Genomic DNA, 25,825 nt, shown 5'->3' on the forward strand with positions numbered 1-25,825 from the left:
AAACTCCACAGGCAGCATGCCAGTAAGAGACTGTCATGAGACCCAGTCAACTTGCCTGCTGCATTTTACAGCATTTCTGCTCCTGGAGTTACAGTAAATTGGATCTGTGCTTTTTCCTTGTGACTGAGAATCTGACCTACGTTTCCACCTCAATCAATCATGCAATTTAAAGGGCACTAGAGAAGTTTCAACGTTCTGCTTTCAATCAATCAGCAAGCTGTTGAAAATTGAATTGCCCGTGATGTACCCCAGGTGCAATCCCTGTTCTTTCCCTCTCTGGCATAATGGAGGAACATAGTATGGAAAATATTCCAATCAGGCATCTTCGACCTGAAACCTTAGCTCTGTTTCTCTCTCCTTAGATGCTGCCTGTGCTGCTGAATGTTTGCAGCATTATATATTATTAGACTAGGCAGCACCTGTAGAAGGAGAAATGATTAATGTCTCAGGTCTGGGAACTCTTGTCAGAAAAAGAGAAAAATCGTGTTAGATTTCAGAGGCAGAGAGGTTGGGGGAAGGGAGAGACGAACAAAGGGAATATGAGTGTCCCAATGGGTTGTATAGCGAGAATTACAAGCACATTTTGCTTCTTTGTTTGTGCAATGTGTTGTTAATAGTGAGATTATGGGACATGCCCGTCAGGTCAGTCAATATTAATAGAATTTAAAAAACTGAGCAAAGTGATGACAGGCAGAAATGACTGGTTCTTATACAATGTGTATTCTAAGATTACTGATGAGGTCAATGTGGAACTTGTAGACGCAATCACACTTGGGGCAGGAGGTGCCACAGGAGGTGTGTGAATGTGTGTGAATGTGTGTGAATGTGTGTGAATGTGTGTGAGTGATTGGTGGTGGTCGGAGGGGCCGTAGGCGCAGAATGGCAGCCACGCTTCCGTCAGTCTGCCCCAGGGCAGCTGTGGCTACAGAAGTAGCTTACCACCACCGAGTGTGACTGAGGAGTGAATGAATAATGCGATGTAAAGCGCCTTGAGTATTAGAAAGGCGCTATATAAATCCCATCCATTATTATTATAATTATTAACAGGGTAGGTAAATGGATAGGTTGTTCCTTCCACCATTTACGCTGTGCTTTCTTGTGTTCCTGAGGCACAGGCTTGAGATGCCACCTCGTGTGGAGCAATGATGGGCCTGGGATTTCCAGGTAGAGGTGAAGAGAGGACATATTTTCAGAGGTGTTGAGAATGTCTGCATCTTTTCCTCTATCTGCATTACAATCTCTTCCCATGACAGCATGAAGTCTCAAGAGAAACAAGGAACTGTAAGTTTCAGAAGTCTGGTGGCACTTGAGTAATGTGAATTGTATAACGTAACCGTCTGAGTTAATCCGGGCCTCCCAGTCTTGGGTGTTGGAATGGGAGGGGATGTGTTAGTTCTTCTAGTGAACTTTGGAGACTTTTGTGGAGACAGCTTTGATGGTACATCCTCACTGCTTTGCTGCCTGCTGCAGTTAGTACAAGTGATTTGAGTATAGGAGCAAAGAGGTCCTTCTGCAGTTGTACAGGGCACTGGTGAGACCACAACTGTGTGCAGTTTTGGTCTCCTAAATTGAGGAAGGACATTCTTGCTATTGAGGAAGTGCAGCGTAGGTTCACACCGTTAATTCCCGGGATGGCGGGACTGTCATATGATGAAGGGATGGAACGACTGGGCTTGCACGCACTGGAATTTAGAAAGATGAGAAGGGATCTTATCGAAACATATATAATTATTAAGAGAGTGGACAAGCTATCTGCAGGAAACATGTTCCCGATGTCGGGGGAGTCCAGGACCAGGGAACACAGTTTAAGAATAAGAGCTAGGCCATTTAGATCTGAGATGAGGAAAAACTTTTTTACCCAGAGAGTTGTGAATTTGTGGAATTCTCTGCCACAGAAGGCAGTGGAGGCCAATTCACTGTATGTATTCAAGAGAGAATTTGATATAGCTCTTAGGGCTAATGGAATCAAGGGATATGGGGAGAAAGCAGGAACGGGGTACTGATTTTGGATGATCAGCCATGATTATATTGAATGATTGTGCTGGCTTGAAGGGCCGAATGGTTGACTCCTGCACCTATTTTCTATGTTTCTCTGTTTCTATAGAAGATTGAGAGATTCACTATTAATAGTGAATAATCTAACAAATGTCTATAAGCAAATTGTAGAGAGACTATTGACTGGTTGCATCACAGCCCGTTTTCGTAACTCAAATGCTTGGGAATGAAGGAAACTGCAGAAAGTGGTAGATATTGCCCGGTTCATCACCAATATTGACCATCACACCATCAAAGGAATCTACAGAAGGTGCTGCCTCAGAAAGGCAGCTAATATCATCAAAGAACACACCTCCCTGACCACACTCTTATCTCACTGCTACCTTTGGTAAGAAGGCACAGGTGCCTAAATTCCGTGACTTCCAAGTTCAGGAGCAGCTTCTTCCCAGCGACAACAGACTCTGGTACTTCTTTAACCACGACCTTACCTCAGCAACTATCTACTATGAGCTTTGTTTTGGCCTACTGAGCCATTGGTCTCTAGAATGTGGATGGTGAACATACAAAATTCTTAGACAGCCAGAACCTAGAGGTAGATTAGAGGGCATAGCTTTAAGTGAAATGGGCAATATTTAAAAGATATGTGGGAAAAATGTTTTACAAGAGAGTGGTTCATACCTGGAATATGCCACTAGCGGTGGTGTTGGAGGCAGATACAATAGTGACGTACGTTTAAGAGGCACATGGATTCACAGGGGATGGAAGGATATGGATCACATGCAGGCAGAGATTAGTTTAACATGGCATCATGTTCAGCATGGAAATTGTGGGCCAAAGGGCCTGTTCCTGCACTGCGCTGTGTTCTATGTTCTTATGGGGCTTCAAAGAGTGGGTGCAGGTATGATGTTGCCCATGGCTGGCAAGTCCAGTATCAGGGATTACAGTCTCAAAATAATGGGTTTGTTGTTGAGGGCTGAAATAAGAAAATGAGAAGAAACCTCTTCATCCAGATGATAGTGAAACTTTGGCATTCTTTACCCAAAGGGAATGCAGATGCTTAGTCATTCAGTATTCTGAAAATGGCCGTCAATAACATTTTCACCCAGTTCAATAGTTTTTTGGTTATTAAGAAAATCGAGTGTGATGAAAGAGCAAAGAGCAGAACAAGGGTGAATGGTTTACTCTTGCTTCTGAATGTAAACAGAAATATGCTATAAACAGGCAGCATCTGTACAGCACAGAAACAGGCCCTTCGGCCCAACTGGTCCATATTGACCAAGACGCCCCATCTATGCTAATCCCATTTGACAGCATTTGGCCCATATCCCTCTAAACTTTTCCATGTACTTATCTAAGTGTCTTTTAAATGCTGTTATAGTACCAGCCTCAACAACCCCCTCTGGCAGCTTGTTCCATATACTCACCATCCCCTGAGTGAAAAGGTTGCCTCCGAGGTTCATATTAAATCTTGCTCCACTCACCTTAAACCTATGTCCTCTGGTTTTTGATTTCTTACCGTGGGTAAAACCCTATCACCCCTCAGCCTCTTGTGCTCCAAGGAATAAAGCCTTCGCCTGCCCAACCTCTACCTGTAGGTCAGTCCCCCATGTCATGGCAACATATTTGAAAACTTTCTCTGCATTCTTTCCAGCTTGTCAGAATTGGGAAAGAGGAAAGTTAGTGTTGGGTGGGTGGCAGAGAAGGTCATCTGCTCCAGTTCTGTTTTAAGGATTCGATATATACCAATTTGCATTGTACTTTGCCTGTTTTCTTATCTCCATATGAACACCATGGGATATTTATCTACATTAAAAATGATAAATGAATGTGAATTGTTCCTACTGATCAGTGTAAATAACAGTCTGGCAGATTCTAGAGCAAAGATATATCAACCTTTGTTCTCCTTTTGTTCCCCTATTGTTTAAACTATATTCCTCCAGTAACTCCCCAAGTGAACTTGCTCTACCAGTTTTCAAGAGGAAGTCACAGTAACTCAGAGTTTCATAGGGACACTCTCCCTTGTACCAGAACTGCCCCAGAACAGCACTGAAAGTGTGGGCGTACACTTTCACTTTCCAGTAATTATTATCAGATATAATTTTAGTGGTTCACTCTAATACATAAATGCAAATTAAAAAAATCAATATAATTACTGGAAGTCTGAAGCAAACCCAGAAAATAATGAGAATGCAGGGTGTTAGCCTATCAGTATTCATGGCAGTTGATTATTAATCTATTAACCTGTGTGAATATCCAACATTTTCTGATTTTTGTTGGAAGGAACTGCAGCTGGTTTAAACTGAAGATAGACACAAAAGGTTGGAGTAACTCAGCGGGAGAGGCAGCATCTCTGGAGAGAAGGAATGGGTGATGTTTCAGTCTGAAAAAGGGTGTTGACCCGAAATGTCACGCATTCCTTCTCTCCAGATATGCTGCCTGCCCCGCTAAGTTGCTCCGGCTTTTTGTGTCGATTTTCTGATTTTTAAAAATCTGTTTTTGTGTGTTGTCCTGTTCTCTGAAAGTTATAACACTCACATAACTTGCTACCTATACCAAACAAAATACATTAAAAAAAAAAAAAAATATATATATATATATTTTCCTTTCCCCTCTCTGCCCGCCTGGATTTGTATCCATTTCTCTACTTCCCTTTACAAGTGATTGTACTTCACACAGGGTGTATTCACTGTGGGTTAGTGCACTCCAGGCATGTCCTACTCGGTGCTGCTTTACTTGAAAAAAGAATTGAAATAAATGGAAATGTGGCCTTGTGCAATTTGGTTTATTTTTGACAAAAATGGGCTAAAATGGCAAATCCGTCTGAATTGCAACCAGTAGCTATTCTATCCTTACAACTTAGTGTCTCTGGCAAGTCTGTAATGTTCACCATCCCTAGTTGTCCTGAGAAGATGGAAGAGGATTGTTTTCAACCACTGCAGTCTGTGTAGACAAGGTTTTCTCCATGTTGGGATCTGCAGAACATTTATACAGCTACAATGAAGTTATGATAGACGGGAGTGTACCAAACGCACTGCACATTCACTTGGCCTTGCTGATCCAGGATGTGGAGGTCAAGAAGCTGACCCCTTTGCTGAATGCCTGTTTAGGTTGTCCTTTATTTAATCTTGCAAAACTGGAAAGAAGCTGTGATAGAGTTTGTGTTCTCGGAAATAGGCCCTTCGACCCACCAACTCCAGCTGACCAGCAATCCCCGCACATTTACACTATCCTACATACACTAGGGACAATTTACAATTATACCAAGCCCATTAACCTAAAAACCTATACATCTTTGGAGTGTGGGAGGAAACTGGATATCCCAGAGAAAACCCATGCAGGTGATGGGGAGAATGTATAGACGAGCACCCTTTATCAGGATCAAACCTAGGTCTCTGGCGCTGTAGGGCAGCAACTCTACCACTGCACCACTGTGCCGACTCCTGTTCAGACATATCTCATGTTTTTTTTTAATTGTTTGCATTTGCAGCTGAAATGCCTTTTCCTTTTGCCTATTGACAGATCACGGGTGGATTATGCATGCTACCCATTTGCGTCTGATCCCGTAGAATTTTGCCATTCAGATACTAGGATGACCTCACTCTTAAAGACGATAAGGGCAAGCATTTATTTATATAATCATTAATTTAACCCAGTAGGGAAGTATTACACAATTTGTTTTACAATCTTGGAATTTGTATGGTTGCTAATCATCTTTGTGGGCACTGACATGTGTTTCGAGATGCCCAGTTTTCCTATTCCTTGTTTCTTTTGGGAAATGTTTAGCTTCTTGCACCTTTTCCACAGTACTAATGTCCACCAGTTTTTTTTCTGTTCCAAATATTTTTATTAATCTTCTACCTATGGTAAATTTATATTTCAATGACTAATAAAGCATGCCTCAGTTATTTGTTGGTAACCAACACATTGAGCCTTAGTCCACTGAAGTGAGACTTCTGTTTGTCATTGAAGGTCCATAGCTATTGTCAGTCTCCATTTGTGCTGCTGAAACTGCTCAATTTCCCATGGTAACATTAATTTAGATAAATGTTCACAGATGCTTCATAAAGGAGGAAATGTTTGGACATCAACTATGTGGGAGGGTTACAGGCATGCTCGATTGTGGTTCAAGCATATAATTGCATATAATAAAATCCAGACAAAAGGCAGGAATCAGATTCAGATTCAGATTCAGATTCAATTTTAATTGTCATTGTCAGTGTACAGTACAGAGACAACGAAATGCATTTAGCATCTCCCTGGAAGAGCGACATAGCAAATGATTTAAATAAATAATAATAAGTGATAATAAGTGTCCGGGGGGGGGGGGGGTGATTGGCAGTCACTGAGGTACGTTGTTGAGTAGAGTGACAGCCGCCGGGAAGAAGCTGTTCCTGGACCTGCTGGTTCGGCAACGGAGAGACCTGTAGCGCCTCCCGGATGGTAGGAGGGTAAACAGTCCATGGTTGGGGTGAGAGCAGTCCTTGGCGATGCTGAGCGCCCTCCGCAGATAACGCTTGCTTTGGACAGACTCAATGGAGGGGAGCGAGGAACCGGTGATGCGTTGGGCAATTTTCACCACCCTCTGCAATGCCTTCCGGTCGGAGACAGAGCAGTTGCCATACCATACTGTGATGCAGTTGGTAAGGATGCTCTCGATGGTGCAGCGGTAGAAGTTCACCAGGATCTGAGGAGACAGATGGACCTTCTTCAGTCTCCTCAGGAAGAAGAGACGCTGGTGAGCCTTCTTGATCAGAGTTGAGGTATTGTGGGTCCAAGAGAGGTCATCGGAGATGTTGACTCCCAGGAACCTGAAGCTAGAAACACGTTCCACCTCCGTCCCGTTAATGTGGATGGGGGTGTGCGTGCCGCCCCTGGACTTCCTGAAGTCTACAATGAGCTCCTTGGTCTTCTTGGAGTTAAGGGCCAGGTTGTTGTCAGCGCACCATGCTGCTAAGTGCTGGACCTCCTCCCTGTAGGCCGACTCATCGTTGTTGCTGATGAGGCCAATCACCGTTGTATCATCTGCATACTTGATGATGGTGTTAGTACCATGTACAGGTGTGCAGTCATAGGTGAAGAGGGAGTAGAGGAGGGGGCTCAGCACACAGCCCTGTGGAACGCCGGTGTTCAGGGTGAGGGTTGAAGAGGTGTGCTTGTCTAACCTAACAGACTGGGGTCTGTTGGTTAGAAAGTCCAGTATCCAGTTGCAGAGGGAGGGGTCGATGCCCAGGTTACCGAGTTTGGTGATCAGTTTTGATGGTATAATGGTGTTGAATGCTGAGCTGTAATCGATGAACAGCATTCTTACGTAAGTGTCTCTGTTGTCGAGGTGGGAGAGGGCGGAGTGAAGTGCCGTTGAGATGGCATCCTCCGTACTCCTGTTCTTGCGGTAGGCAAACTGATAGGGATCCAGTGTGGGGGGTAGGCAGCTTTTGAGGTGTGCCAGGACCAGCCTCTCGAAGCACTTGGTGATGATGGGGGTAAGTGCAACTGGGCGGAAGTCGTTGAGGCTTGCCGCAGTGGAGTGTTTTGGCACTGGCACGATGGAGGTGGATTTAAGGCACGTGGGGAATAAGGCTTTATGTGCGGCTGGGTGGATGATGTTTTACTAATGGGTGGTGGTAGAGGGATGATGATCAGCCATTGCTCAAATAAGGCAGTGTGGAATATTCCACCTTAACCTAATTGAACAGTCAGAGAGCTTAAAGCTGGGGATGTGCGTAAACTACTTACTGTATAAGAACAGAAGCCCCAATTTTCATATCCCCAAAGCTCTAGTTGTGTAACATTTGTTTAATTCAAGACTGTGGAAAATGGGTCTTCTTGGCAGGTGGGTGTGTGGTGGTGGGGGGGGGGGGGGGGGGGAGGATCAAAGGAGTAAAATGGCATTGTGACACAAATGATCCTTTTGGTCAAGGGTGTGCTGCTGCAAACATCAGGGTCCAGAGTGCTACAGGAATTGTAAAGGGAAAATAAACATCTGAAACCAGGGCTGGGTCTGTTGAGGGTAGTTGTAAGAATGGGGGTTATAGGTGAGAAAGGGTCTCAAGTGGCACATTGGGGCTTGCTTTGGTGCTATGTGTGCTGATTGACTTGGCATCAATTTCTAGATCAAAGTCTGAAGATTTTGGGATGGTGCAGTGAGTGGTGGGTGGGACCAGAGCGGGAAGATGATACCGTTATGGAGGGGTCCAATAGAGGGGTTCAAGAGAATCCTTGTGGACATGCCAAATCTTCTCAGATGCCTTGAAACAAAAAGTGCTAATGTGCTTGATACCTGTATCAGTGTGAAGGGACATAGAACATAGAAACATAGAAAATAGGTGCAGGAGTAGGCCATTCGGCCCTTCGAGCCTGCACCGCCATTCAATATGATCATGGCTGATCATCCAACTCAGTATCCTGTACCTGCCTTCACTCCATACCCCCTGATCCCTTTAGCCACAAGGGCCACATCTAACACCTTCTTAAATATAGCCAATGAACTGGCCTCAACTACCTTCTGTGGCAGAGAGTTCCAGAGATTTACCACTCTCTGTGTGAAAAATGTTTTTCTCATCTCGGTCCAAAAGGATTTCCCCTTTATCCTTAAACTGTGACCCCCTTGTCCTGGACTTCCCCAACATCGGGAACAATCTTCCTGCATCTAGCCTGTCCAACCCCTTAAGAATTTTGTAAGTTTCTATAAGATCCCCCCTCAATCTTCTAAATTCTAGCGAGTTAGTTTGCTGGTAAAATGGGTACCAAGAAACTTGAAGCTATCAACCCTCTCTACAGCAGCTCTATTGATGAGAATTGGGCTGTTAGGGATGTGTTCTAACCTCCCCTCCCACCTTCCCCACTTCCTCAGTTCAACAAACAGCTTTCGTCTTGCTGACGTCAAGGGCTAGGCTGTTATTCTGACACCACGACAGAATTTCCTGTACTTCATCTCTTTGATGTTGTTGATTGGGCCGGCTTTTCCTGAGAATCAATTAATTTCATTACTCAAAATATAATAAAATAATTTTCCACTAAAAATAGACAGGAACTGATTTAAAGCTTTGTCACGATTGATGTATGCCTAAAGTATCGCATGGATCAATATTATCATGCAACAAAATATCATATATTGTTGGTGCCTGGAATTCTCTCAGTTTCTCTTTTGGTCGTGGGCCTGGAGCTTGCATTTTCAGCAGTAGCCACATTCCAAGGTATCAGATGACAATGAAATGACCGTGCATAAGGGAGGGGCTTTCCTTTAAATGCTGCTGTTGCAGCATGCAGAAAGGATATCATGTACGTTTAACAATGGCTACATCTGGCTCAACACAAAGTGCTGGAGTAACTCAGTGGGTCAGGCAGTATCTGGGGAGGAAATGGACAGGTAGCGTTTCGGGTCGGGACCTTTCTGCAGACTGATTCTGCCAGAAATGTCAGGGAATGATGTGTTGGGTGAGGAGGCAGGTGGGGTGAAAAGTGAGGATCAGGGGAACAAGTCAAGTCAAGTCAAGTCAAGTTTATTTGTCACATACACATGCGAGATGTGCTGTGAAATGAAAGTGGCAATGCTCGCGGACTTTTGTGCAAAAAGACAAACAACCAAACAACCAAACAAACTATAAACACAATCATAACACACATATTCTTTTACATAATAAATAATGGAAGGAAAAACGTTCAGTAGAGTTAGTCCCTGGTGAGATAGGTGTTTACAGTCTGAATGGCCTCTGGGAAGAAACTCCTTCTCAACCTCTCCGTTCTCACCGCATGGCAACGGAGGCGTTTGCCTGACCGTAGCAGCTGGAACAGTCCGTTGCAGGGGTGGAAGGGGTCTCTCATGATATTGTTGGCTCTGGAGTTGCACCTCCTGATGTATAGTTCTTGCAGGGGGGTGAGTGAAGTTCCCATAGTGCGATCGGCCGAACGCACTACTCTCTGCAGAGCCTTCTTGTCCTTGGCAGAGCAATTCCCAAACCAGATGGTAATGTTCCCGGACAAGATGCTTTCCACCGCCGCTGCGTAGAAGCACTGGAGGATCCTCGGAGACACTCTGAATTTCCTCAATTGCCTGAGGTGGTAAAGGCGCTGCCTTGCCTTACTCACGAGTGCTGAGGCGTGTGATGCCCATGTCATATCCTCGGAGATGTGGACTCCCAGATATTTAAAACAGTTCACCCTATCCACAGGATCCCCATTTATCCTCAATGAAGTGTACGTCCTCGGATGATGTGCCCTCCTAAAGTCCATGATCAGCTCCTTCGTTTTTTTGATGTTCAAGAGGAGGCTGTTATCCTCTGCTCCACCTCCTCCCGGTAGGCCTTCTCGTCGTTGTCTGAGATCAGGCCCACCACCACAGTGTCATCAGCAAACTTAATTATTGAGTTGGAGCTGAACCTAGCCACACAGTCATGTGTGTACAGGGAGTACAATAGGGGGCTGAGGACGCAACCCTGGTGGCGGCGCGACTCGTTGCAGCGGCTCCTACAGCCTGTCTGTCTTTTTTTATTTTTTGTCTAGTTAAATGTAGTGTTTGGTGTTTTTTAAATAGTGGTTTTTAAATGTGTATATGTGGGGGGCGGGGGGGGGAGGGGGAAACCGTTTAAAATCTCTTCCCTGTCCGGGAGACCCGACCTTTTCCCTGTCGGGTCTCCGTTGTCGTTGGGGCCTAGCACCATGGAGCGGCCTCCAACCTGAACGACCCGGGGGCTCGGGAGACTGCGCTGCGGACTACTCACCATCGTGGGGCTGGCCGGCCTCGGTGCGTGGGGAGCGGTGGTGACTCGCTGCTGCGACTCGACTCCTGGGGCTCGGAGGCTCCAGCAACGCAGCCGCAGGTCCGGTGGACTGGGACATCGGGAGCTCGCGGGTCCAGGGGGAGAGAGAGACCGCTTCCCGGAGCTCCCGCAACGCGACTTCTCCAGCCCGTGTCGCGGGGTTTGGAACGACCCGGAGCGGGGTCATACATCACCCGGCACGGCTTCATGGCCGTGGGACATTACAGCGCCCGCCGGGGGCTCCAACTTTGTGACTTTTAGACCGGGAGCGGGGCCGTAAATCGCCCGGCACGGCCTAAAATGGCCGTGGGACTTATCATCGCCCGCCTGGGGCTTGGACATCGGGAGAGCAGAGGAGAGAAAAGACTTTTGCCTTCCATCACAGTGGGTTCACTGTGATGGATGTTTGTGTGAACTTAATTGTGTGTATGTCTGTAGGACATTGTTTTTGTTTGTATGGCTGTGGAAACAAAATTTCGTTTGAGTCTCACTGGGGCTCAAATGACAATAAATGTGTATTGTATTGTATTGTATCCTGTGCTCAGGGTGAGGGACTTCGATGTATTTACTCCCATCTTGACTACCTGGGGCCTGGCAGTGAGAAAGTCCGGGACCCAGGCACACAGGGAGGTGTTGAGCCCCAATTCCAGTAGCTTCCCGGCCAGTCTGGTGGGGACTATCGTGTTGAAGGCTGAACTGTAGTCTATGAACAGCATCCTCACGTAGCCCCCCTTCTGGCTGTCCAGATGGGAGAGAGTGGTGTGCAAGACCTGGGAGACCGCATCGTCCGTGGATCTGTTCGGATGGTATACGAACTGCAACGGGTCCATGTTCCGAGGGAGGAAGGCGCAGATGTGTTTCTTCACCAGCCTCTCAAAGCATTTCATGACTACCGAGATAAGGGCCACCGGACAGTAGTCATTCAGACAGGCTGGGGAGGCATTTTTTGGTACCGGTACAATGATGGATTTTTTGAAGCAGGCAGGGACCACGGACTTGTCCAGGGAGAGGTTGAATAATGTAGTGAGCACTGGAGCTAGCTGCGTAGCACAGGACTTGAGTACTCGCCCCGAGATGCCATCGGGGCCTGCAGCTTTTCTCGTGTTCACCCGTGTCAGAGCCCTCCTCACGTCATGCTCGGACAGCGAGAATGTGTGCACATTCCTCCCTTCAGCTTCGGTAGCCAGCCCGCTGGCGGTATTGTCAATAGTCGGCAGACCTGGGGTGGTGTTGCCCCTCTCGAAACGAGCGTAAAAGGAGTTCAGGTCATCAGCTAGGGAGGTGCCGGCACTTGCGGATGAGGGAGGGGTGCTCCGGTAGTTGGTTAGAACTCTGATCTTGTTCCATTTATGGGTAGAGTGAGTAGTGAGAGCAGAACTGCAGCACACAGAGGAGACTTGGGTGAGGACTCCATGCACTACAGCAGGGGAAAACGTTACCTGAAGAAAGAGCACATCTCAGATGTCCTGGAATGGAATTCCACATCTTAGGAACAGATGCAATAGAGTTAGAGAAAGTGAGAGGCAAAGTGGGTGGAGGTCTAATAAAGGTCACTATGGGAGTCAATGGGTTTGTAGTAGATGTCAGTACAGTCTGTCCCCTGTGATGTAGAGAGATTGAGAAAGGGGAGAGTGGTGTCAGATGTAGCAGTATCTGGCTGTTCCCTGAGAGAAGTGATGGGAGGTTATTGCCTGGTTCATCAGAATATGTTCAGCAGGTGGGGAGAGGGGTGTGTGGGTCAACAGGTTGGGTGATGTGATTGATGTCCAGGTGATCGATGAATTAAATTACTTCTTGTACGACAGCAAAAGCAACCAACCTGCAGAATGGCATTTTGCAACTGGACAAGTTTCAGGACACCCTTTTCAGATTCCAGCATGATGCAATGATTAATCGATTCAACTAGGGTCGAGGGGTGAATCACCCAGGCATGGGGGTTAGGGTCCGATGGCGGTGCATCGCAGTCAGTGACTCTGGGTGGGCGGAAGGACCAGCCCGTCCCACACCTCTGCTCCACCCGGTGCTGCCGACACACAGCCCATCACAGTGCGGCTGCACGGGGGAGACGAGGTGGAGGGTGGCCGTGGCCCAGGCATGTGCCGTCAGGGTAGGCAAGGTAGGCACTGCCTACCCTGACTAAAATTATGAAATGGCAATTATTAAATATAAATAGTAAAGGCATGGGAGAATTATGCCTATCTAAGAGGTCAATCTCTTAGGCATAATTCTCCGTGCCTTTCAACCGCAGCACTTGTAACACGGGAAGCTCTGTGCAGCCCATGTGCCGTCAGCGCTGCCTGAAGCCGTCAATTTCAAGCGGAGCTGAAGGCAGCAGAAATTCTGCCTTTGCAGTATTGCGCATGTGCTGCAGCCTATTGTGCATGCACAGCGCGAGTTTCTTGGCGGGATTTTCAAATATGGATTGCCATTATTTTAAGAGTATCTTAGGAAACAAAGAGTGAAGAATGGACTTCATGTACCAATAACGTGGTAAGTACATTTCTTGGTGCTTTATGTTTTTAAATACTGTATTTCCCAGGGTGGGGGGATAGCTCCTTTCACAGTGTTTGGGGGATCTGGCCCAGGGTAAAGTTGCGGGGAGGATAGGAGCGTTGTGAAGGAGGGGATCGGGGTCAGTAACCCACTTGCGACGCTCTGGGCACGGAGCCACCGCATTGTGGCCGGGGAGTGAATTAGCTCGGGTAGCTGCGAGTGGTCGCCTGGAACGGACAACCCCTTCTGCCGGTCCCCGCACACCTCTGGCAGTGCTCTCCATATGTAAACCTCTCTCCTGCTGCTCGCCGGCTTCCCGCAAATCTTTAAATTCCGACAGTGCGTTCACGGGAGCAGTTGAGGTTACTTGGCTGTAGGAATTTAAGGATTTGGGGGACTCGGCTGACATGAGCCAAGCCGGCGAGCGGCAGTTGAGAGGTGTTCAGACGGAGAGCACTGCCAGAGGTAAGCGGGCCGGCAGAAGGCGCGGAAGTGGCGGCCAGTTCTGCTGTCCATGACCGGAGCGCTGCGGCAGCGGTGAGTGAGTCTGATATGATCTCTGACCCCCTCCATCTCAACACTCCTGCCCTCCCCGCATCTTTAAACCCTGGCACAGATTCTCCACACACTGTAAAAGGAACTCCCCCTCCAATTGGACCCTTGAATTAGTATTGTCATTCAATAAGATGACAACTGATTCAACGTACTGGTGTGCTCCCGCTTTTCCCACCATCTCTCCACCTGCCTTCATCCTCCGTCCCCCACCCATTCAGTAATTAAAAAATGAAGGAGATATAGAAGCTTTGGGAAAATTGAATTGTTGCTTATTTTTATTTTTTACGGAGAGAACAATCTGCGCATGCGCGGTTTAAGATTTATTTTTAAAGCCGGCTGACTGCCTACCTTGAGTAATTACTCATGGCACGTGCCTGCCGTGGCAATGGGAGAGTGCGGGCTGTCCTGAAGGATGCGCTCCTTCGGCCGCTTACAACATGGTGCTCGGGTTCAGAGTGCCCAGTCACCTATGGCTTGTGTGAGAAGATGACCCCCACCCTCCCGTCGATGTGATGGACACGGGAGTCTGGACCAATCGCTGACAAGTCCCTCGCCCCCGGCGACGTCATGTCCGTTATTTCACTTTTCGGCAGAACGACCATTCGGTGAGTTGGCTTGTAGGCAATGCAGCCTTTCGGTTAGTTGGCTTTTCGGCTTCGTTTCCGTTCGTTTATTTGGCCTCCACTTATTTGCTTCAGCTTCTCGTCCTTCAACGCCACGTCCGGGTACCCTATTTCTCATTCCTAACACCATTCTCCTACCTACTCCCCATAGTCTCTGACACCTGTACTAATCAAGATTTTAAATGCTAAATTCAATAAACTGTTTAAAATATGAATCCTCCATCATTTATTATACCAGTCTCTGCCTTGAATGTATTCAATCACCCTGCCTCCCATCGCATCTAGGGCGGAGAATCACAAAGCTGCACAACCTTCTGAGATAAACAGACAAAAAATGCTGCAGATGCTGGGATATGGCACAAAACACAGAATGTTAGAAGAACTTCTTGGGACAAGCAGCATCTGTGAAGGCAAAAGGTGGAGTTCGACATCTGGGGTTGGGACCCTGCATCATCTCTGTCTGAGTGTCAGCTATGCAGAGTCAAGTAATCATCATTCCTTGTGCTCCCCCCATGTGCTTTTAGGTAGTGTGATGTAGTCTTTGAGTAGACTGTAGATGGTAGACTGTTCAGAGTTAGCTGGTCATTATTTGCCACTTCTCAATCACACTTGTCTGAGTGAGTGATCGGATATTGTCTCATAGACATTATATAGTCTGCTTACAAAAGTAACTCGCTAGTTATCTCCAAATAAATAATAGTAAGTAAGTAAGTATGTTTATTGGCCAAGTATTCACATACAAGGAATTTGCCTTGGTGCTCCGCCCACAAGTAACAACATGACATACAGTGACAGTAATGAATGACTCAGAAAACACTAAACATTAATAATAATAAAACATTAATGATTGTAATTGTTATATAAATAATAAATAATCTTAAATAATTATTTATCAAGCTCCATGAATAATTCAAGTGAAAATGACAGGCGTGTACATCATATGAAGCAGCAGAAAAATGTGTTGACTCTTGTACAGTAGGAGTACTGGGGCAACACGATGACACAGCGGTAGAGTTGCTGCCTTACAACGCTTAAAGCGGCAGAGACCCGGGTTCGATCCTGGCTACCGGGTTCGATCCTGGCTACCAGGATCCTGCTGTCTGTACGGAGTTCGTACCTTCTCCCCATCACCGTGTGAGTTTTCTCCGAGAACTTTGGTTTCCTCTCACACTCCAAAGACGGACAGGTTTGTAGGTTAATTGGCTTGGTATAAACGTAAGAAAATTGTCCCTAGTGTAGGATGACAATGAATTTCACTTAAAAAAAACATGCAAAACTCCATTAAATTGAAGAGAACTCCTTGTTCCTGTGTCTTTGGCTGGAGTTCACTGACTGTAATCTATGGAATTTAACAGTCTATTGGCATTGTATATTTGCAGTGCTGATTTATTTGAATGAAATTAACACTTCTTCAGACTAAGGATGAGGAAGCTGAGAAAGAGAGGTAGGGCTGAGGGCAAATCCTGACAAATGGTGGAGGATACGGTGAGGTGGGGGGTTAATTGGTAAATGGATAGATTAGGTGATCAAAGCGATAGGTGAAAAGGAGACAAAAGCATATTAATTAAGGAAAGAGGAGAAGTGAATGTAAAGCTAGAGGGAGGGAAATGGGTGGTAAGAGCAGTAAGAGGAAAAAGAGAAGGGATAAAAGGGAAATGTGGGATATAAGTAAAGTTGGGTATAAGCATGAGGAAGAGGGGAACTGTTCGTGCACTGGGTGGGGGATGGCATGGGGGGGTGGGGTGGGGAAGAGAAGGAGGAGTGATTAAGAGGAGGGGGGTATTACTTGATATTGGTGAATTCAGTGTACAGTTAGGTTGTAGGCTAGCCAAGTGCAACATGAGGTGTTGTTCTTCACACAAAGGTGATGCAAATGACTAACTTGGTCTGTGTGATGTTTGATGGATGTATTCCCTCATTCTCAGCAGGAGTAACAGACTCTCGTGGTTATGAGGTACAAGGTGCTGGCATCTTCTTGTCAGAAAAATATCACAGTGTCAATGGAATGTTAGGTTCTTTATTTTTCTAAAAGCTCATTTTCAGTATCTCATTTACTTCCTTCTCCTTCAGTATCAATAAGGTTTAATTGTTACTTATGGGCAGGTCTCACCTAGGCGACTGTCAGAGTGGAACACACACACACATCGCTTCCTTCACCAGCCCGTTATGCAGGCAGGGGACAGGGCAAGTGGGGGGAGCACTGTCTGAGTGAAATTCACACGTTGCAAAGCCAATGTGATGCAGACATATACCACGATGAACAGGAAGGTTGGAGCTGTAATTAAGACGACTAAAGCACAGTGTACGGTAAGTCCTTTAAAAGACGGGGGAGAAGGAGGGAAAAGGAGTGTTGGCCACTTTTAAGAAGCCAGAGATACACGGCTGTGAAGCTCGGCGGACATTTTTACATTGTCGGTCGGTTATACTTTGCTCTGAAAACAATTGTTTTTTTCCCAATGAGTCAATGAAATTCACCAGTCAGCACTGGCTACAACCTACTAGAACCTACGAGAACTTTCGACCTCCTGACAACCCGCTAGGATCTTCTGGCAACCCACCTACGGCATGAGAATTCTCGCTACTCTCCATGGCAACCATAATGAGGCCGCGAATAGTTCCCAGAATGCGGGAAGGCCTCACGACCATGAAGGCGACTCCCCGGCAACCACCCGCGAACATGTGGCGACCGCAGAGTCTCCCTCAGTCGTCTAAAAAGTTGCTTAAGTGGGACAGGCCCATAAGGTCTCATCACATGTAATTATCAACTTAAAATTTACACAATGTGCATGCATTGGGGGAGATGGCATGAATTTTTGAGAATTTCTTTGTCTTTAGGTTTGGTCATAAAAATCCAACCCGCTAGAGCAGTGGTAAAAAGTGTTTGGCACTGTGATTGTCTAAAGAAAGTTATTCATTTCCATCAATTGCACATTACATTACAAGTACACTTTTACCTGTTAAATTTATAACAAGTACATGTTATTGTGTAGGAAGGAACGGCAGATGCTGGTTTAAACCGAAGGTAGACACAAAAAGCTAGAGCAACTCAGCAGGACAGGCAGCATCTCCGGAGTGAAGGAACAGGTGACGTTTCAGGTCGAGACCCTCTTCAGACCATGTTATTGCGTGAAGGGTTTGTCAAATGCATTTTCCAGTCAGATTAATGGAGACCAGAGTGTAGATTTTCAAACGTTTTCTGCAAACTTGTTTGTCCAGAATTCACCTGCTTTTTATTTCCATTGAAATCTGAATTTGGGCAGTTTCTATAATTGGTAGCTGATTTGTAATTGCAGCTTTATACATATGCAACAAGTTGCAATGCCCACCTCTTTGTGTTGTTGCTTTAGTTTTATTCAGTTATTAAAATAGTCCATCTTATTCAATCAATTAATATTGAGGAATGCAACTGATGCCTGATTATCAATGTTTTGCAGAGTAAAATAGCAAAGAGGTTGAAAAGGAAGGCCAGGCTGAGAGAACTGAGAGAAGCAGCTGCACTTTGGTAACCGTCTCCTCTGGCAGAATGGGTGGACTTCAGCCATGGGTAATATCTGGGAAGCTCTCAGATGGTTGTTGTTTAGGGGCATGCGCTTGTGAGCAGTCAACGCTAGGCTCTGCAATTTTCTCCTGGTCTCAAACCTGAGGTAGGATGGGTCCATTTACGGGTCCTTCTTAAGGACCCCTTTCATGCAGTGTGGGCAGAAAAGGCTGTCCTTGTTGGCACTCCTCTACATCATATCCCTCCAGCTTGGTCGCATCTTGCTTTTTTTCTGAAAGCTGCTCAGATGGTTGGAAACCTTACACCAGAGGCTGCAGTGATAATGCGCAGCCGCTGCTGTTCCCTTGAAATGAGTTTTTGAAGCTTTAGGGCAGGGAGGCGGATGTGCACTTGGCCATGAACATTACCAGCAGGCTTCTGAAAACATGCTAGATGCAGGTCAGAGCTGAGCACTGAAGTAAAGTCAACACAGTCACCATGGCTTGGCAGCTGCTATGGTTACTGAGCTCCTTTCGGTTATCCACTTTGTCTTGCATTATCCTCAGAGGCACACTCTCAATTACATTTGATAATCAAAAGTTGATCCAAGCAAATAATGTTATACACATTTGTTTGTCGCTTTTCCAAATCTTTTAAATAGTTTTCCACTCAACTAATCACTTTGGTTTCCATTTTATTTTTGGTCTCTGAGAAAATGCAATGACGAGGAAAACATACCAAGCAGCAAACTCAAAAGGGAATCCAAAAATATTCCTCAGGCATGTGAACTAATAAAGCATATAAGAGAAAAGGTGTGGTCGATTAGAGATCACTTAGGGGCTTTCCAACGTGGAACTAGCTTGGTAAGTAATAGAGAACAAAGAATGAGGGTTAAAGAGAAGAATGTGTACAGTGAAATCCCCCAAGGGTTTGTGCTAGGACTAGGGCCTTTAATTATATGTATACATTTATATAAATAAACTATTTTCATTCGGGCACAATTACCAAATTTGCAGTGGACACAAAACTTGTGAGTAATGAACTGTGAGGAAGACAGCATTATAATCCAGTGGTGTTGTCAGGGGTGAAGTGGAGGGGGGGGGGGGGGGGGGGGGGGGGGGTGAGTTGATGGTTGCTGAGTAGGAAATAAGTTGTGAATGAAACGTAATGCTCAAAAATATGCCATCTTACACTAGGTAGGGAAGGTGAGAAGGGGAGCACACGGGAAATCTGGGGGCCTATGTGCGTAGTTGGTTGAAAGTGGCAGGACAGGTTGGGATTAAAAGGCTTATAGAATTATAAAAAGAGAGTCATAGAGTGCATGAGCAAGGAAGTCATAGTAAGCTTTATAAAATCTGGTTTGGGCACAGCTGGAGTATGATGTCCAGTTTGGGCTCCAGATTTTAGGAAAGATGCATAGACTTTAGAGAGGGAAGAACTACTACAATAGTTCCAAAACTGACGGCGACACAATAGACTACAGGATTTAATCTAGTTTCTCAATCCAACTATCAACCATCCCTTTGTCTTCACTGATGCTGCTTGAACCACTGAGTTTTTCCTCCAGTTTATTTTTGGTCCAGACTTTACTTACATGAATAGCTGATAGAAGCTGAGCTTGTAGTCCCTGGAACAGAGGAAGCTGTGAGATATTAAAAATCATGAGGAGTGTTGATAGAGAGAAACTATCTATTGGCCAAGGTTTTGATGATTAAAGGACATAGAAGGTGATCGTAATAAAGCAAAAGTGGCAAGCGGAAAGATGCTTTTGTAATATGAGCAGTCAGAGTCTGCAGGGAACTGCCAGACATAATAGTGGAGGCAGATTTAATCACATCATTCATAAGGGAGCTGGATAGATTTCTGAAAGGAAAAAAAGTTGCAGGGCTCGGGGGAAGAGTGGGACCAGCTTGATTGCTGGCATGGACTCAATGGGTGCAAAAGTCTCTTTCCGAGCTGTCATTCCATTGTTTTCCAAACCCAAACAGTACATTTCTTGTTATCGTTATAGAGTTATACAGATCATTTGGAGATCATTCTTTAGGATAGGAATTTCTCCCATTTGGAAGAGAATGTGTTCATCATGGACAGTCAACATGGTTTTGTGCATGGCATGGTCGTGTCCTATGAACCTGATCGAGATTTTTGAGGAAGTAAGGGAGGTGATCAATGAGGGTGGGGTGATGGATGTTGTCTACGTGGATTTCAGTAAGGCATTTGATAAAGACCCACATGGTAGGCTGAACCAGAAGTTTAAGATGCATGGAATTAACAGTGATTTTGCTGTATGGATTCAGGACTGGCTTATTGATAGTAGATAGAGGGTTGTGGTGGAAGGATAATATTCAGTCTGTGACCAGTGGAATTCTATGGTGCTCTGTGCTGCGATCTCTGCTGTTAGTGATTATTATAAATGACTTGCACATAAAGGTAGGTAGACAAAAATGCTGGAGAAACTCAGCGGGTGAGGCGGCATCTATGGAGCGAAGGAATAGGTGACATTTCGGGTCGAGACCCTTATTCAGAGGTAGATGGTTGGTTGGTAAGTTTGCAGATGAGACCAAGATTGCTGGAGATGCGGACTGTGAGGAAGGTTATCAAAGATTGTTATATACAGTGGGATATAGATCAGCTACAGAAATAGGTGGAGAAATGGCAGGTGGAGATTAATCTGAGCAACTGTGAGATGTTGCACTTTGGGTGGTCAAATGTAGGGGAAAATATACAATTAATCGCATGACCCTTAACAGCATTGATGTACAGAGTCCATCATACCTGGGGTCCAAGTCTGTAAATCACTGAAAGTGGCAACACAAGTAGATAGAATGGTATAGAAGGCCCATGGTATGCTTGCTTTCATTAGTCAGGGCATTGAGTAAAAGTGTCAGGAAGTCATGATGCAGCTTTATAGGATTTTGGTTTGGCTGCATTTGGAGTATTGCATGCAGTTCTGGTTACCCCATTACAGGAAGAGGAGGAGAGGAGGTTTAGCAGAATGATGCCTAGATTACAGGATACTAGTTACATGGAGAGGTTGGACAGGCCTGGATTGCTTTCTCTGCAATGCCGGAGGTTGCGGGGAGACCTGATAGAAGTATATAAAATTACGAGAGGCATAATTAGGATAGACAGTTAGAACCCTTTCTCAGGATTAAAAAACTCAAATACCAGAGGGCATAGTTTTAAGGTGAGAGGAGCAAAGTTTAAAGGAGATGTGAGGGGCAGGTTTTTTACACAGAGGGTGTTGTGTGTCTGGAATGTGGTGCCGGGGGTGGTGGTTGAGGCAAAATAGTGGCATCTAAGAGAATTTTGGATAGGCATATGGCTGTGCGGGGAAGGAAGGGATATGGATTATGTGCAGATAAGAGTTGGTCTTGGCATTGTGTTCAGCACAGACAATGTGGCCGAAGGGCATGTTCTTGTGCTGTATTGTTCTATGTTCTATGGCCCACCTCATCCATGCTGAACAATGTTTTCCTAAGTTAGGCCAATTTGCCTGCATTTGGCCATGTCCCTCTAAATCATTTCTATCCATGAAGCTTTCTAAATGACTTCTTAATGTTATAGTTGTTCCTACACTTACACTGGTAGCATATTTCATCTACCCTATACCATCTGGGTGAATATGTTGCTTCTCAGGTCCCCTTTGAATCTTTCTTCTCTCACCTTAAACCTATGGCCTCTAGTTTTAGACTACTGTACCCATGGAAAAATAAAGTGATCATCCACTTTATCTATGCCCCTCTTGATTTTGTAAACCTCTCTAAGGTCACCCCTCATCCTGTTTTGCTGCAGGGAAAATAGTCCCAGTTTATCTAGTCTTTGTAATTCAAGCCCTCCAGTCCTGACAATATCCATGTAAATCTCTTTTTCATTTCAGTTTAATTTATTGTCACGAGTAAAAAGCTTTTCTTGCGTGCTAACCAATCAGCAGAAAGACAATACATGATTACAATCAATGCATTTACAATGTATACTGTAAATACAGTGCATTTACACACCGTTTCAACATCCTCTTTAGCTTAATCACTTTCCTCCTATAGTATGGTGACCAGAACTGCATTGCACCATCAAGCAAAAATACCTAGTTCAGTCAAAGTAGGGTTACAAAGTTATAAACTGCAGGAACAGGCCCTTTGACCCAGCTATGCCCATGGCCAAGTTAACCACCTGCTGGGTCCAATTTGCCTGCATTTTGCTTGGATCCTTCTAGGCCGATTCTATCCCAGCAACATCATAAATAGGTATGTTTGATGTGCAGCTTAATGAGCAGAATCTGATTTGTAATCATAAACAGCTCACTGGAGGGATGCAACATGAATTTCCAGGAATCGCAGTAATTTAGATTAAAGAGTTGACCGTATCATTAGTGTGAGGGTGATTCTTGTCCTTTCATTGAGTTCACTCTATAAATGGAACAATTAATCTGTAGTCAGGAGTACAACTATGAATCGTTGTGGTTTAATGTTGAATTTCATGCCCTTTTTATTAATTTGCTTAAAAATACATTTGCTTAAATATTCCGATTCAGCTGCTTGGGCCCAGGAAGTGGTTGGACTGCAGAAATGGGAGGAGTTGAAGTAACTAGTATTAACCCGTTTAAGACAAATATGGAAAAGTGCACAAGAGGAAAAGTGATTGAGAAATACCACCACAGAGTCAGCTGAAATACTGTATGTTCACATGGAATAAAAATCCTTGTAAAACTAGTCTGCTTGTACACTGGTCCACATTTAAGGATGCAGCAGCCAACCTAAATGAGAATACTACTTCATCAGTAAGTGTGTAGAGGACTGTATGCCTATGAAGTCAGTTTGGTTGTTCTTCAATCGGAAACCATGGATGAACCGTGAGATCCATTCTCCGATGAAGACCAGATCGGAAATGATCAAGTCGGGGGATCCCAACCTGCACAAGAAATCTATTTACTATCTTTGTAAAGCTATCAGGAATGTCAAGATATAATTCCACACCAAGCTAGACTCCTAGACTAAGCACACAAGGATTTGTTGACCGTGGCAAGGCATACATGCTATGATGGGCTACAGAACAAAGTCGGCAGGATTTACTGCAAAGGTGGATCGCCCCAATGCATTCCATATAAACATGAAACTGCAGATGCTGGGTTACCAAAAAGACACAATGTGCTGGAATAACTCAGCAGGTCAGGCAGCATCTCTGCAGGACATGGATAGGTCATATTTCGAGTTGGGACCCTTCTTCAGATGGTTTGTAGGGGGGAGAAAAGAAAGTTGGTAGAGAGAAGGGGCAGGACAAAGAGTGGTAGGGAATAGATGAACACAGTTTGGGAGTGGGGGGTGGGTTTGATTATCAGTTGGTTGGATAAAGGCCACAGTTGAAAAACAAAAGGTGTGAGACAAAAAGATTGAAGATTTGCTAACTGTAAAGTAAGTGGAAGGAAAGTAGATCGAGGAGGAGGAAAGAAATTGGTGTAAGTCCACGGAGGGTGGGGGTGGGGGGGGGGGGGGGGGGCGGTGGAGAGGGGGAGGGAAGAAAGTAGGGGGGGGGCGGAGAAAGGTGAGGTGAAGACGGAATTGATAGAGGTTAAGTAATCCCTCAGGTTTGCGCGTGGCTTCACTCTGGCAATAGAGAAGCTCCAGGACAGAAAGTTTTACTATGGTAATGGAGAAGAATAGGGCTGGTTCAAGATTTAAGGACATTTAAATTGGGGAAAGGCTGACTTTGGAGGCAATAGGTGAGAACTAGCAGGGGTTGATTGTGTGAGTCTGTTTGTAGATATGGGGTAGCCGGCATGGGAGGCTTTCAAAAGCGAGATAGCAAAAGTATAAGGGCAGCATGTTCCTCTTAGGGTGAGGGGCAGTCTGGCAAGTTTAGGGAACCCTGGTTTTCGAAAGATGTTGACGCTCTGGTCAGGAAAATAGAAGCCTACAACAGAGGCCTACATCAGAGCAGTTGGAATCAAGTGAATCTCTGCGAGTATAATTGTTGGAGGATACTTAAGAAAGCAATCAGGAGGGCAAAATGAAGACATGAACTGGAGCTGGCAGGCATAGTAAATGAAAATCTTAAGAGACATTACTGATATATTAAGAGTAAATAGGTTTAAAGGTTAGCATGCTTGTCTCCGTGTAGAAGCACAAGAGATGGGAGAAAGATTGAATGAATACTTCTCCTCTGGTTTTACTGAAAAGATCATGGAAGCTCAGGAATTGAGGCATAGGAGTTGCGATGTGTTAGATCACATACGATTTACCAAAAAGGATGTATTAGAGCTTTTAAAAAAAAATTAAGTAAATAAATCTCCAAAGCCTGTACATCCTCGGACTTTGTCGGAAGCTAGGGAGAAAATTGCAGAGGCCCTTGAATAGATACTTAAGGGCCGTCCCACTTGGCCGTCATTTACGCGACAGGCCGTAGTGACTGACGCGCGATGGTCGCGCGTGTCCACATGCGTCCGCACAGCCGTCTGGAGCACGTGATGTCATTTGAAGATAGACACAAAATGCTGGAGTAACTCAGCGGGACCGGCAGCATCTCTGGAGAGAAGGAATGGATGATGTTTTGGGTCGAGACACTTCTTCAGTCTGAAGAAGGGTCTCGACCCGAAACGTCACCCATTGCTTCTCTCCAGAGATGCTGCCGGTCCCGCTGAGTTACTCCAGCATTTTGTGTCTATCTCCAATCGTCGTGGCCCCACTCTGGGGGTAGAAGTGGGGGCGGATCTGGATCCGCAACGGCCGTGAGCCCCAGGCTGAGCTCGGCGATCATTTGCCTGCTTCTGCTGCTTTTGGAGGTGAGACGTTGCGCCGCTCCAGGGTCTTAGGCCTGTCCCACTTTGGCGATCAGTTACGCGACAGGCCAGTGGCTTTCGTACATGATGAAGTCCACACTCCTCCACGCCACTCCACACCACTCCATGCGCCCGTCCCGCGCTACCCACGTGCTACCCACACGCTAGCAGGTCGCGTAAATGGCGCGTGAATGACGGCCAAGTGGGACAGGCCCTTTAGCCATCGTTAGCCACAATTGAAGATTCAGAGGACTGGAATGTTGTGCCATTATTTAAGGAGGGCAGCATGGATAAGCCATTAATCTAAGGCCGTTGACCCTGACAAGATGTTGGAGGTGATTTCTAGGGACAGGTTCTACCAGTATTTGGTTATGGACTGATTAGGTATGGTCAGCATGGCTTTGTGTGTGGGAAATAATAACTCTCAAATCTGATAGATGTTTTTAAATGGTCATCAAGAGGATTAATGAGGGCAGGGCAGTGAACGTTGTCTGTATGGACTTTAGCAAGGTCCCACATGGTAGGCAAGTTTGGAAGGTTGGATCACATGGAATTCAAGACAAGCTGAATTCAAAATTAGCTTGGAGGAAGAAGTCAAAGGTAGTTGTGGAGGGCTGTTTATCTCATTGGAGTCCTGTGATCAGTGGAGTGCTGCAAGGATTGGTGCTGTGTCTACTGCTGTTTGTTATATACAGTAACAATTTGGATGGCATTGTGAATACATTTGCAGATTACACCAAAAATGGTGGTGCAGTAGGGAGTGAGGAAGGATATCTAAGATTACAACAAGATCTAAATCAATTGGGATCAGTGGGCCAAGGAAATGGCAAATGGAATTTAACCCTGACAAGTGTGAAGTGGTGCACTTTGGTATATCAAACAAGGGCAGTAAATGGTAGAGTCCTGGAGAATGTTACAGAATACAGAGATCTGAGAGTACAGATACATGGTTCCCCGAAGATGGCCAGTCAGGTGGACAGTGTGGTGAAGAGGGCGTTTGGCACAATTGCCTTCATTGGGAAGGGCACTAAGTACAAAAGGTGGGATACCATGATGCAGCTGTGCAAGTCATTGGTCAGACCACACTTGGAGTACCGTGTGCAGTTCTAGCCACCCAGCTGCTTGAAAGATGTCATTAAGTTAGAAAGGGATT

The sequence above is a fragment of the Amblyraja radiata genome, chromosome 11 (assembly GCF_010909765.2).
Source record: "Amblyraja radiata isolate CabotCenter1 chromosome 11, sAmbRad1.1.pri, whole genome shotgun sequence".
NCBI lineage: Eukaryota > Metazoa > Chordata > Chondrichthyes > Rajiformes > Rajidae > Amblyraja > Amblyraja radiata.